Here is a 12,509-nt window from a genome sequence, read left to right as displayed (position 1 = left end):
GGTCTAATTTCACCAATTCTTCCATAATGAGGAGTAGTTGTATGGATTGGCAATAGAACATGCATGGTGAAACTGCATACACCTCTACGGGAGATAGGGAAACAGATGAGCACTTTCATTCATCATTTTAAAAAAGTTTTCTAAATTAGCACAATATAATAATTTGATGTACAGAAATGTGGACACATAGTTTTGTTTGGAAATGTTATATCTTTAGTGTAATTTTAAAGCATGAACTACAAATGAATGGTTTGGATCTACTATAAAGGACCATTATTGGCTTAATTTAAAAATAAATGCGCATGAAAATTACACTAAGCAATAAAAAGTAAATAAATAACTTGAGCACGTTAACCCTTTAATGCACGGTTACGTTGCTGCGGTCAATGACTTAACGCAACATCAGGTAACTGTATGTTGTGGTGATGGCGAGGGCTCAGAAGCTGAGCCTGCGCCATCAGCCGTGGGTGTCAGCTGTATGTTACAGCTGACACCCTGCTGTAATGGCAGGGACCCTACATGCAGTGGTCAAAAGCGACCACTGAATCTATTTGGTTTGTAGCCAATCGGCAACCCTGTGACGTGATCGCGGGGGTTCCGATGGTTGCTATGGCAGAGACAGGACCTAATAGGCTTGCTGCCAGTGTATAACTCTAATACACACAAAAAAACACATCAATATTGCCAAAGGCAAAAATAATAGCACCTATAATACCCCTTGGGCACTATAGCCATAACACATAATCTACAATTAGAAAACCTATATATGTCTCATGTACATGTATACACAAGAAAAATTCTCATACAGACATATGTAAGTCCAAAATAATTTTATTGTTCCACAGTTGGAATACCCTCCCAAAGATGTCTATACAAAAAACATACAATTTAAAACATACTTAAAATCAGACATTCTGAGATAATCAATTCACCATCATAGCCTATATGTTGTAACAATGCATAATAACAACAGGTGAATAGTACCAACAAGTAGGAGTTTAAAGTCTACAACCTAGTGCAGAGTAATATAGTATCAGTCTACCCACTATCTAAGTATAGGTATATCTCTGTTGTTGTACTAGTTGACATACATCATTGTAAGACATAGTTACATGGTTGCATATCATTTACCTGAGGCTGACATGATGGCTGTTGACGGTCTCAGAGAAAAAACACCTCGACGCGCGTTTCGCACCCTTCATCATGAGGTGATGCTAGTGTGCAGGAATATGGTATAAATACTATACCTGTATATTGGTAACCAATGGCGCATGACGATTAATTAGGTCCTCCCACGTGTGTCTTCCGCGTCAGGAGCGTTCCGTGCAGAGATGGAATCCCCCATCTCTGCACTTTCGCCCTCACTATGACAACTTCCGGCACAGCATGTGGAGGGCCAATCAAGCGCATGCGCACGTTACCCTATGTGTCAAGTCGTCTGGCGATATAATATAGATCAGCCATTCAGACTGTTTACAATGTGTTTCTGCGGGGAGGGGTTTGAATATCCATAACGTTCGTCACTAACCATCAATGCCTTTTTATAGTTTATTGTACTCGCCATGCACATATATGTATAGTAAGAATTTAGGTCCCCACGCCTACAGTCAGACATATAAAAATATGAATATAAATGTATCATGAGATGTACGGTCGCGGGGCATCCACAGCGGAGGAACGGGAGAGGGAGACCACCCCCCGTGCCCAACACAGGCGGTGGAGATCCCCCACCCGGACCCCCACAGCAGCAACAGCGCGTCCCACAAATCATAAGTATACATATCCAGTTCTTGGAACACACTATAGGAATATATCCACAGTAAAGTTACACGGCATGCACCATCAACGGGAGGACGGACAGGGAAACCACATCCCCAGAGCCAAGCCCCGGGGGTGAGTGTCCCCCACCCGGACCCCCGTGACGCGCACCCCGCGCCCCACAACATCGCAGGACACTCTACCAAACAACACAGATGTGGTGTTATTGTAATATTACACGAATACATTCCCTTTTCATGGGTGATAATGTGAGCAAATAACATCTACATATAATATATTTTATTAGGCTATTACCTGAACCAAAGGTGTAAAAAGTAAAGTAATATATTATTAGAAAAATATAATAGGGTACGAGGAGGGTGGACAAACAGCCACACTCCTCATACAAAATAACATAAAATCTGTCCATTAGTCACCGGAACAGCCCGGAATGACTCCAAACCAGTCCGGGAAGTAAGGGACAGATAATATCTATATATCCATGTGCTAAAAATACAAAAGATATTAATATAAGTGTTATTTAATTGAAAAAATAATAAATAAAAATGTGTATATAATAAGGTATGATGATAGTGGACTTTCAGCCACACTCAACATACAACTGTTACAGAGAATCTGTCCATTAGTCACCGGAACAGCCCGGAAAAAATTCCAGACCAGTCCGGGAAGCGAGGGACAGATATACATCAAAATATCCATTGTGATAAAAATATATATATACCAGTGAGTACATATTAATATTATTTCGTATGAACAATATTCAATTTATATATACTAATAAGATAGTGATTAATACCATATAAATACACCATATATTCAATATATCAGTGATCTGATCCTATACATCACTACATCTGAAGAGAAATTCATTATGGACCCCAATAACCACCATAAAAGGTCTCGATCCTTAGGACCATCTATACATATAGACATTATTCCACATTTGTTTTATAGTTCTCCTCTCCACGTCTTTCTCCACTTGTCACATAGATTCAATCGACATCCCAATAATGTGATTAGCTAGCGGTGTTCGTCCAATTCCACACACTATCAAAAATTATACAAGAATTAAAATTAGTAACTGTTTTTCACAAGTAAGATGCAAAGCTTAGGGACTCGTTAAGCCCCTTTGGTGACATGGTGTCTAATGTCACAATCCACTTTAGTTCCCTCCTTAAGAGTTGTTTCTATATGTCACCTCCTCTATTTCCCTCATAGAGTCTATCTATGCCCTTAATTTTTAAGAGCCTCCAATTGTTCTTGTGAAAATCTCTAAAGTGTCTCGCAAGGGGTTTGCTCCTCTCGCCAAATTCATCCATATGATCTCTACCGGTGATCCCCTTTATGTTGCGAATGTGTTCCATCACGCGAGTTCTTAACTCCCTAGTGGTCATACCAACATATATTCTATCACATGGGCAACTCGCGTGATAGACAACATTCTTGACACTACAATTTATAAAATGGACAATCTTATATCTTTTATTATCACTCAAACCCACAAAACTATCAGTTCTCTCCATGACAGTACATGCCCCACAATGGCCACAAGATACATTCCCCCATCTAGGTCCCCGTGAACCAAAAAGATATGTCGATGGCGGGGTATAGTGACTCCGAACTAGAATATCTCGTAAGTTCGGACTGCGCCTCGGTGTCATGGCCGGCTGTGGGGTTAAAATTTTGACCAAGGTTTTATCTGTTTTTAAGACTGCCCAATGTTTCTGGAAGATACCTCTCATTATATTCCATTGTTTGTTGTAACCTGAAATAAATCTTACCACTTCATCAGGCCCTTTGATTTCAAGAGGTCTGTTCGATTTTTCGATTTTGCATTGTAAAATTCCTGTCTTACATGAGTTTCCTCATAACCCCTTCTTTGAAATCTCGATATAAGATCTTTAGATCGAGCTTCAAAGCATTCATCAGAGGAGCATATACGCCTTGCCCGGAGGAATTGTCATCTCGGGATTGCCTTTATGACATGTTTAGGGTGGGATGAATCTGCCATTAAATATGCATTGACTGAGGTCTCCTTTCTGAAGATACCAGTTTTGATTTTCCCATCAGTCTCAATCAGAATCTGAATATCCAAAAATTCAATTGCAGTATTACTATATTTACTTACTAATTTAATACTGACATCATTCTCATTTAGATAGTTCAAAAAGCCTCCAAGATCCTGTTCCGTACCCTGCCAGACAAACAGAATGTCATCAATAAATCGTCGTCATGATACCACAGATGACACATATGGATTGTTATCACTTTGTATAGTGCTTCTCTCCCAAAAGCCCATAAACAAATTTGCATACAACGGGGCACAAGTGGCCCCCATCGCAGTACCACGGTTCTGTAAATAGTATTTGCCTTTAAATGTGAAGAAGTTGTGACAGAGCACAAATTCCAGTAGCTCTAAAATAAAGTTGACCATTTCTTTCCCTAGATTCCCCATTTCCAGAAAGAATCTACATGCTCTCAGACCATGCACATGATTGATGGATGTATACAGTGACTCTACATCACTAGTCACAATGTGCATGTCGTGCTCTAATATCCCACCACCCACAGTAAAATGATCATCAGCCCGCCACTCACAGTAAAATAACCATCAGCCCCCACTCACAGTAAAATGATCTTCAACGCGCCACTTACAGTAAAATTACCATCAGCCCCCACTCACTGTAAAATGACCATCAGCTCGCCACTCATAGTAAACTGACCATCACCCCACCACTCACAGATGCCCCCTGTAGATAGTGTCACACAGCCCTCTGTAGATAGTGCCACATAGCTCCTTGTAGGTAGTGCCACATAGCCCTCTTGTAGGTAATGCCACACAGCCCGCTTGTAGGTAGGGCCACACAGCCGCCTGTAGGTAGTGCCACATAGCCCCCTTGTAGGTAGTGCCACACAGCCCACTTGTAGGTAGTGCCACACGGCCCCCTTGTAGGTACTCACACACAGCCCCAATGTAGGTAGTGCCACATAGCCACCTTGTAGGTAGTGCCACACAGCCCCCTGTAGGTAGTGCCACATAGCCCACTTGTAGGTAGTGCCACACAGTCCCCTTTTAGGTAGCACCACACAGTCACGTTCTAGGTAGTGCCACAGATCTCCCTTGTAGGTAGTGCAACACAGCCCCCTCATAGGTAGTGCCACACAGACCCTTGTAGGTAGCGTAACAGAGCCCCCTTGGGGGTAGTGCCACACAGCCCACTTGTAGATAGCACCACCTACTTGTTGATAGCGCCACTGAAGCTCCCTGAAGCTACTGGACGGAGCGCTTGATGTCTCTGTCCATATATGGACAGTGACATCAGGGGCAACACCTGACGCGGAATCCCTGTCCACAGAGTTGCCGACGCTGTGACCGGGGATTCCACCACCAGGAGAAGCCCCTGACATCACTGTCCATTTATGCACAGTGACGTCAGGGACTTCTCCTGGAGTGGAATCCCCAGTCACAGCGTCTGGGATTCCACTCCAGGATTCCACTCCAGGAGAAGCCCTTGATGTCTTTGTCGATTTATGGACAGTGCTGTCAGGGGCTTCTCCTGGAATGGAATCCCCAGTCACAGAGTCGGCAATGCTGTGGATGGGGATTTCGCTTCAGGAGTTGCCTTTGATGTCACTGTCCATATATGCACACTAGGGCCACATGTAGGATATTTCTAAAAACTGCAGAATCTTGGCAATACATATTGAGTTGTGTTTCTCTGGTAAAACCTTCTGTGTTACAGAAAAAATTTATTAAAATGGATTTTCCAAAAAAAAAAAAAAAAAAAAATTGTAAATATTACCTTCACTTTGCTTTAATTCCTGTGAAACGTCTAAAGCATTAAGAAACTTTCTAAATGCTGTTTTGAATACTTTAAGAGGTACAGTTTTTAAAATGGAGTAATATATGGCAATTTCTAATAATAGGGCCCTCAAAGACACTTCAGAACTGAACTGGTCTTAAAAATATGAAAAATTGCTGCTGAAGTCATAAGCCTTGTAACATCCTAGAAAAAAGGCGTTCAAAAAATGTATTTGTAAATTTCACTTTCACTTTGCTTTAATTCCTGTGAAACACCAAGAGGGTTAAGAAACTTTCTAAATGCTTTTCCGAATACTTTAAAGGGTGCAGTTTTTAAAATGGGGTGTTTCATAGGGGGTTTCTAATATATAAGGCCCTCAAAGCCACTTCAGAACTGAACTGGTCCCTGTAAATATAGCCTTTTGACATTTTCTTGAAAATGTGAGATTTTGCTGCTAAAGTTCTAAGCCTTGAAACGTCCTGGAAAAATAAAAGAATGTTCAAAAAATAATGGCAACATAAAGTAGACATATGGGAAATGTTAACTAGTAACAATTTTGTTTGGTATTACTATCTGTTTTACAAGCAGATACATTAAAATTTAGAAAGGCTAATATTTGCAAATTTTCTCAAAATGTTTGTGTTTTTCACAATGAAACACTGAATGTATCGACCAAATTTTACACCCAACATAAAGTACAATGTGTCACGAGAAAACAATCTCAGAATCGCTTGAAAAAATAGAAGCATTCCAAAGCTATTACCACATAAAGTAACACATGTCAGATTTGAAAAAATTTGCCTGGTCCATAAGGCCAAAATAGGCTGTGTCCTTAAGGGGTTAAGCCATGTCAAAAGCCAACTAATTAACTTTTAGAAACAATCCTTTGTCTTACTTGCTTCAATGAATGCTCAATTAGGGAAACTCAGAAGGTTTAATTTATGCATAAAGCGCTTACTTCTGAAGAAAATTGCCAATCAATACCGTGCATCATGAATAACAAGTCAGCAACTCTTTTCCCTCTCTACCACAACAGCCCATTCTCTTCATAATTTTATAAAGACATTTTGAAAGAAAAAAAAATTCCAAAAATGTTTAGCGTACTTTTGTTTTATTGTTTATATAATAGACAAGTCAACCACAAAATCAGATTCTCTCCTGAGTACAAAATAACACAATATATGGATTTTTCTTTCATTGCTATAATTCCTTTTGTAATATCATCATTTTAACAAATGCCTATCCTCAACAATATAAGAACGTTTTCAATTTCAAGACAAGCTGTGTGTTTGCAACCTACTGAGTTGGAATGCTAATGGGGTTTGACATGTGCTTGGATACAAAATGCATCATGCCATTCGACTTACCAGCAGTGAAACTGATTATTAATTATATGCGCTTCCTGCATGGTGACAGAATACCAAGGATGGAGATGGTGAATATTTCAGCTGGCAATATTATCTAGGTTGTTTAAAGTACTGACTACGTGTTCTGAAACCAACAGAGGTAATTGGTATGCATGTAGAATCTGTCAGGCAGAGCACATCACTTATTTATAGACTCTTTGATGTAACTGAAGAAAAAATGTTAAAGCCTGGTTCAAAAAGAAATTTACACTTACCATTAAAATATAGTGTGAAGTACAAATTATTACTTTAAGTAACTGTTTTCAAGTATATATTACTTATATTTTGTTGGCAAGATGGTTGATGTGCACTGTCTGATTAAATATTATTTATCGCAAGATAATATGGGCATCACTTTATTAGAAAATTATATTTTAAGCTTACTTAAAATTGTATTAGGGTGAATTCACACATCATGTAAACACTGCGTATTTTCATTGCGAAAAAATAAGCTGTGGAAAATTGCTCCATGTTATCCTATGGGGAAAAAAACCCAATGGTGTAATTTTTCACACTGATCTTTGTATGCTGCAGAAATGGTGTCTGTTGCAGATTTTGGATGCACAATTTTTTTTAATAGACTTCAGTTTCCTTTTAAATTCTGTACTGAAATCCATAATACAATGCCTCAGAAAAAATGTCACAAAGTACGCAATGGTCATTACACAGGTAAAAAAATAATGCAGCAAAAAGTGGCATTTCTTAAAAAAATTACACTGGCAGATTTTTAAGGCGGATTTTGGGGCGGATTTTTACGCCACATGCAAATTCACCCTTATGGTATTAACAGATAAAGGATATTCATTGCAAATGTGGTCCCTATTTTGTAAAATGGCTCTAGGTCTTCCTCTGGTAAATATAGATGAGCAAGCTTTACATCAATTGTCAAAAAATTTGAAGGGGCTTTTAAGAGACTATGTAAAAGAGCATGTAATAGAAAATAATATTATATGTGATAGCCAACACAGTTTTACTTAGGACAGAAGTTGTCAAGCTAACCTGATTTGTTTTCATCAGGAGGTAAGTAAAAGCTATGGCAGAGAGTTGAGATCAATGACTTCTACTCTGAATGGTCCCTGGTTACAAGTGGTGTATCCCAATGTTCAGCGCTCGGACTGCTGTTATTAAGGGTTTTGTGCATTGTGCCTGTACGGCAGTGCACGATAACTGTATTGGTCCCTAGAACTGAGCTGCACAGCCTCTGTGTGCTGCCATACAGGCGCCTTCGTGTGCTGTAAATACGGATAATATTTTCCTCTAGTAGCAATGTTTTTAGGGAAGAATACCTTTGCACATAGAGAATCTAATGGAGCATGCCACGTTTTTTTTTTATTTCATATGGAATTAGGGGCATTCATAGGTACAGTAAAGGCCATATGCACATCTATAGAATAGAAGCCCTTCTACGATTCCATATAAAACAGAGTCATACTAAAGCCATGTGCATGTGGCCTTAAAGAGGCTCTGTCACCACATTATAAGTGCCCTATCTCCTACATAAGGAGATCGGCGCTATAATGTAGGTGACAGTAATGATTTTTATTTTGAAAAACTATCTATTTTAAACCACTTTATGAGCAATTTTTAGCTTTATGCTAATGAGTTTCTTAATGTCCAAGTGGGCGTGTTTTACTTTAGACCAAGTGGGCGTTGTACAAAGGAGTGTATGACGCTGACCAATCAGCGTCATGCACTTATCTCCATTCATTTACACTGCACTAGCGATATAGTTATATCGCTATGTGCAGCCACATACACAAACACTAACATTACTGTAGTGTCCTGATAATGAATATACATTACCTCCAGCCAGGACGTGATGTTTATTCAGAATCCTGTCACTTCTGAATCTGTTCTGTGAGATTTCAGCAAGGCAAGCGAAATCTCACGAGATTACGATGTAACCTGTCATTTCAAAGGAGATTACGCTTGCCTTGCTGGAATCTCACAGAAAAGATTCAAAAGTGTCAGGATTCTGAATACACATCACGTCCAGGCTGGTAGTGATGTATATTCATTATCAGGACACTGTAGTAATGTTAGTGTTTGTGTATGTAGCTGCACATAGCGATATAACTATATCGCTAGTGCAGTGTAAATGAATGGAGAGAAGTGCATGACGCTGATTGGTCAGCGTCATACACTCCTCTGTACAACACCCACTTGGTCTAAAGTAAAACACGCCCACTTGGGCATTAAGAAACTCATTAGCATAAAGCTAAAAATCGCTCATAAAGTGGTTTAAAATAGATAGTTTTTCTAAATAAAGAAGCATTACTGTCACCTACATTACAGCGCTGATCTTCTTATATAGGAGATAGGGCACTTATAATGTGGTGACAGAGCCTTTTTAAAGTGTAAATCCATGTAGGAAAAAGTTAAATGCAGCCTATGGCCAGAATCTTGGAGCCCTACTAGGCTTCAACTTTTCACTTTCTTTACCTAAACATCACCTTTACTAGGCTGGGGATAAAGTCTGGGCTGGCTATGACAAAATGATAATTGAAAAGCATTGTCATGAGCCGACCATGAGTTTGTATAAAAAATACTTCAGCTACCGCTAGCAGTAACCACAGATAATTGTGTACAAGTTTACATGTATAGCAAGAGTGGTCACTGAGACAGAAAAGTCATTGACGGCTGGGGAGAAATAGGCATCAGAGCACACAGAAGCGGGTTCTGAGGGCTAAATGCACAGCCTCAAGTTACAAGGTAATAATCTGTATTAGATTACCGTAAAGTGGTTTTACAAATAAAGTAAGGTTGTAATGAGACCTTACGGATGTAGGCATCTTTACATTGATTCTGATAACTTTCTGCAGCGTGCTATCACACAAAAAAAGCCATTGAAAAGTCATTGAAAAAGTAAAGATAAAGGATCTTGCCACTGTATTTAAAGGGTTAAAAGTAATGGTAAAGATGGCTACATCTGTACATAGTCTGGTTATTAAGTGTGGTCCATCAAGGGTGCCATCACGGCAGTACAGATGGTACTGAAATCCGGGGCCCATGCTAATGTCTCCAAAAAAGGAGCCCAAACTAGCCTGTTAGCTGCCACCCACCTCTTTAGAATCAATGCATGGGGCCCTGGCAGTTGCTAAAAAGGTTTCCCATTATTAACAATAATGTGCAAACTTTAGGCCAATTAATTTCAGTTATTCTTCTGTTCCTCTCTCCGTGGAAACACCATATATATTTTATAGGCCTGAAAGGGTGCAAAAGGGTCATACTATGCCCCCTTCTATTTCTACAAGAGGGGGTTGTGGATGGAAATGGGAATAACGTGATCTTTTTGCTGCTTTACAATCATGTTATTCTCTCCCATGGAACACACTGATTTAGATGCCCACCAAATGTATATTAGGGGGTACAAGATGGATTATAAGAGATGTGGGAAAGAGTTCCGTGGGACCTGACAATTTGACTGTATAAGGCCCAAATATTTCAACTAGCGGCCATGGATCAATCAATCAACCCAAACATTGGGCATTGTATAGGAAACTGTGCGGTGGCTCTGGTAATCGACACCCCTCAATATTTCACTTAGAATACCTACTTGTTTGACATTAGATTGTGATTGACAAATCTTTCATTTCTCAAGTGTTCAAAGACAGGGACGTAATCTGTCTGATTATATGTGTTCATGAGATATCTCACTAAGTATGGCCAGGTGAAGTGTATTGAACTTGACTTGAGTCATGAGATATCTCATTTAGTATGACCAGATTAAGTGGATTGCACCTGACTTGACAAATTTCTCTAAGTATGGCCAGATAAAGTGTATTGAACCTGACTTGTCTCATGAGATATCTCACTAAGTACAGTATGGCCAGATGAAGGATATCGTACCTGACAACAAAAATCACACTAATTATATGATATAAAAATGCTGTACCTGAGTATAAAGTGGGAAATCTTTTTGTTGATTAGCTCCTTTGGAACTATTCAGATAGCATACAGGGCTCTACAAAGAAATAACCAAAATTTTTATTTTAATGTACAGAAAAACAAGTTATCTTAAATTTAATTAAAGGAAAACGCTATCATTTTTTTCTGCATCTGCATTTTTTTTCCAATAGACTTAAATACTTTTGCATTATTATTTTTTATTATTTTTCTAATAAAAATGCAACCACCAGTACATGGTTACATTTTAGAAGTGAATAGGGAATAAAGTACATAAAAAACGCTTTTCCTGCAATGCAATTTTTGGGAGAACATGTGAAGTACATTAAAACTATATGCTTCAACTAAACAAGCCACGTAACCCAAAACTCCATAAAAAAACGTGGCAGTTTGTAGTAAAGCGGCAGTTTGTGTACAAGCACTCGTAGGGTATACTCACACGTAACATACTTGCATTGTATGCTTATGGAAAAAAATATTCTGTCACGCAAGAACTAGAGACATCAATCTGCTTTGGAGAATATTTTTCACACAGGCATACCTTGTAGATTCTGCAGTGTATTTTTACGCTGCGGGAAACACAATGCAAGTATGCCACATGTGAACGCACCCTTAGGCTACATTCACACAAACGTGGCCGTGGTGCACCCATGCAAGATGCATTATCACGCATGCCCCATAGACTAGAGTCTATGGAGGGATGCATGAAAACGCTACAAAATAGGACATGTCCTACTTTTTCACTGACCCTTCATACGCTCCATTGAAACAACGGTCGTGTGAATGGCCCCATTGAAATACATGAGTCCTTGTGAGGGCCGTTGTTTTAACATCTGAATGAGCCCTTAAAGGGAATGTGTTGCCAGCAAAACATGTTTTTTTTTTTTTAGTTAAACAATTAGTGTGTAGGTGATTAAACATTGTTCTAATTTTTTTTATTTTTTTCACGAGTCAGGAAATATTATAAATTGGATTCAATTTATAATATTTCCCAGCACTGGTCACTAGATGGAGCAATTCCCAAAATTGCAGCATTGCATGTGGTAAAGCAACCACATTGCTTTATGCTGCAAAATTGGGAAAAAATCCCTCGCTCTAGTGAGCTCTCAGAATCCCCCCCTCCTTTATCCTGGCTAGTGTCGGGAGAAACGAGGGGTTTGAACGGTCTAACCTCCTACACTGTGTGTCGCCATTTTTTGAGCTAACACACAGTGTAGTAGGTTTACATACAGTAGTAAACACACACTGAAACACGAACATACATAGAAATAACTTACCTGCTCCAGTCGCCGCCGCTCCCTCCGGTCCGTCCGCTCCGTCTGCTGCCGCTGCTCCATGTGCACAAGTCCAGAAGCCGCGACCGGAAGTAGTAATCTTACTGTCCGGCCGCGACTTCCGGTCCACAGTAAAATGGCGCCGGACGGCGCGCATTTCAAATTGGACTGTGTGGGAGCGGCGCATGCGCCGTTCCCACACACACGGCGTACACCATAGTGGATGGAACGGGCCCCGTTCGCAGTCCCTATGGGACTGGAGCTGCCGTACTCCATGTCTGTATGTGTCGTTAATCGACACATACAGAAATGGAAAAAAAAATGGCAGCCCCCATAGGGAA

At 39.8% G+C, this 12,509-nt stretch overlaps 1 long non-coding RNA gene across 1 annotated transcript; it reads right to left on the bottom strand.

Annotated features, from left to right (window-relative positions):
• Positions 1 to 2,595: 2,595 nt before the first annotated feature.
• Positions 2,596 to 10,953, bottom strand: LOC142744296 (uncharacterized). The gene is made up of 3 exons (XR_012881659.1): positions 10,884 to 10,953; positions 3,908 to 3,973; positions 2,596 to 2,826 (listed from the first exon to the last, which is right to left on the bottom strand). It is a non-coding gene; the product is annotated as an uncharacterized LOC142744296 (long non-coding RNA).
• Positions 10,954 to 12,509: the final 1,556 nt, after the last annotated feature.

This window comes from Rhinoderma darwinii, chromosome 1, assembly GCF_050947455.1.
Source record: "Rhinoderma darwinii isolate aRhiDar2 chromosome 1, aRhiDar2.hap1, whole genome shotgun sequence".
Classification (NCBI taxonomy): domain Eukaryota; kingdom Metazoa; phylum Chordata; class Amphibia; order Anura; family Rhinodermatidae; genus Rhinoderma; species Rhinoderma darwinii.
The sequence above is the reverse complement of the archived record's forward strand: the minus strand, read 5'-3'. Positions and strand labels throughout refer to the sequence as shown.